Source organism: Mandrillus leucophaeus, unplaced genomic scaffold (genome assembly GCF_000951045.1).
Source record: "Mandrillus leucophaeus isolate KB7577 unplaced genomic scaffold, Mleu.le_1.0 Scaffold104, whole genome shotgun sequence".
In the NCBI taxonomy this organism is placed as follows: Eukaryota; Metazoa; Chordata; class Mammalia; order Primates; family Cercopithecidae; genus Mandrillus; species Mandrillus leucophaeus.
The window spans coordinates 525589-527935 of record NW_012098543.1 but is presented as its reverse complement, the minus strand read 5'-3'; the positions used below and the strand labels follow the sequence as shown (position 1 = coordinate 527935).

The 2347-nt window shown below is 48.9% G+C and overlaps 1 protein-coding gene across 1 annotated transcript in view; it reads right to left on the bottom strand.

Moving 5' to 3' along the window:
* The window catches only part of NLRP12 (NLR family, pyrin domain containing 12), a 35685-nt gene that overhangs the window by 26928 nt on the left and 6410 nt on the right, over positions 1–2347 (bottom strand). The gene's annotated exons all lie outside the window — the stretch shown is intronic.

Here is a 2347-nt window from a genome sequence, read left to right as displayed (position 1 = left end):
TTTTTTTAGACAGAGTCTTGCTCTGTTGCCCAGGCTGGAGTGCAGTGGTATGATCTCGGCTCACCACAACCTCCACCTCCCGGATTCAAGCAATTCTCCTGCCTCAGCCTCCCGAGTAACTGGCGTTACAGTTGTGCGCCACAATGCCTGGCTAATTTTTGTATTTTTTATTTTATTTTATTTTTTGAGATGGGGTCTTGCTCTGTTGCCCAGGCTGGAGTGCAGTGGCGCCATCTCGGCTCACAGCCTCCCGGGTTCACGCCATTCTCCTGCCTCAGGCTCCTGAGTAGCTGGGACTACAGGCGTCCACCACCACGCCTGGCTAATTTTTTGTATTTTTAGTAGAGATAGGGTTTCACCGTGTTAGCCAGGATGGTCTCGATCTGCTGACCTCATGATCCGCCCACCTCGGCCTCCCAAAGTGCTGGGATTACAGGTGTGAGCCACTGCGCCCGGCCTGATTTTTGTATTTTTAGTAGAGATGGGGTTTCACTATGTTGGCCAGGCTGGTCTTGAACTCCTGACCTCATGATCCACCTGCCTTGGCTTCCCAAAGTGCTGGGATTACAGGCGTGAGCCACTGCACCCGGGCCCAATCAATCTTTTTGATTGGGAAGTTCTGAGTCAGTCTGGACTCCTCCCTTGTCAGCTCTAGGCCACATCTCATCCATTATCTTTTTTTTTTTTTCAAGACAGAGTCTAGCTCTGTTACCCAGGCTGGAGTGTAGTGGCGTGATCTTGGCTCACCGCAACTTCTGCCTCCTGGGTTCAAGTGGTTCTCCTGCCTCAGCCTCCTGAGCAACTGGGACTACAGGCATGCATCACCATGCCTGGATAATTTATTTTGTATTTTTTTGTATTTTTAGTAGAGACGGGGTTTCACCATGTGGGTCAGGCTGGTCTCGAACTCCTGACCCCGTGATCCGCCCACCTCGGCCTCCCAAAGTGCTGGGATTATGTGTGAGCCACTGCGCCTGGCGACTCTGTCTCTTAAAAATATTTTAATTTTTTTTTTTTTTTTTTGGTAGAGATTAGGTCTCAGTATGTTACCCAGGCTGGTCTGGAACTCCTGGCCTCAAGCAGTCCTTCAACCTTGGCCTCTCAAAGTGTTGGAAATACTGGTGTGGGCCATCGTGCCCAGCCCCAAAAAGGTCTTTGTCTGGATACGTCATAAGATTCTACACGTCGAGTCCTTCCTTGGCATCTTTGGTCCTCAGAAGGCCCTCGAAGTCCTAAGGGTGAGTTCCTACGCTCTCACCTGGTATATTCCCTATTCCATGAGAAAGACTTCCCCCAGCGAGTTCTCCCATCAGCTGAGCCAGCGGCACCCCATCTGGTCCTCACTCTGACAAGTTTTCACCTCCCTGCTGGTTGCTAGTCCATGAAATGATTCATGAAAGCAAAGAACATCCTCTTGAAGGAGCCAGGAGGCACCCCACCCTCCTGTTACTACACAGCCCGCCCCCCACAGTCCCTGTAGCTTCATAATATTCCCAAGTGCAATACCCTGTGTGACCCTCCTGGCATACGGGGACACCTTCCCTGTGAGTCTGTGTGACTAATAAACTGTTGTCTTTTTTTTTTTTTTTTTTTTTTTTTTTGAAAGGTTTTTTTTTTTTTTTTTTTTTTTTTTTTTTTTGAGGCAGAGTCTTGCTCTGCCACCCAGGCCGGAATGCAGCAGCATGACCTCAACTCACTGCAAGCTCCGCCTCCCGGGTTCAAGCAATTCTCCTGCTTCAGCCTCCTGAGTAGCTGGGATTACAGGCGCCCGCCACCGCACCCAGCTAATTTTTGTATTTTTTAGTAGAGACGGAGTTTCACCATGTTGGCCAGGCTGGTCTTGAACTCCTGACCTCATGATCCACCTGCCTTGGTCTCCCAAAGTGCTGGGATTACAAGCGTGAGCCACCGTGCCTGGCCTAAACTGTTGTCTTTCATCTGTTCAGTGCTGGCTCTGGTATATTCAGTCATCTCGCACTATTTATTTTATTTTATTTTATTTATTTTATTATTTTATTTATTTTATTTTATTTATTTTTGAGACAGAGTCTCGCTCTGTTGCCCAGGCTGGAGTGCAATGGTGCGATCTCAGCTCACTACAATCTTCACCTCCCAGGTTCAAGTGATTCTCCTGCCTCAGTCTCCCGAGTCACTGGGATTACAGGCGTGGGCCACCATGCCCGGCTAATTTTTGTATTTTTTGTAGAGATGGGGTTTTACCATGTTGGCCAGGCTGGTCTCAAACTGCTGACCTCAGGTGATCCGCCCACCTTGGCCTCCCAAAGTGCTGGGATTACAGGCATGAGCCAACGCACCTGGCCACTCAAAAATGTTTAATTAAAGAAGG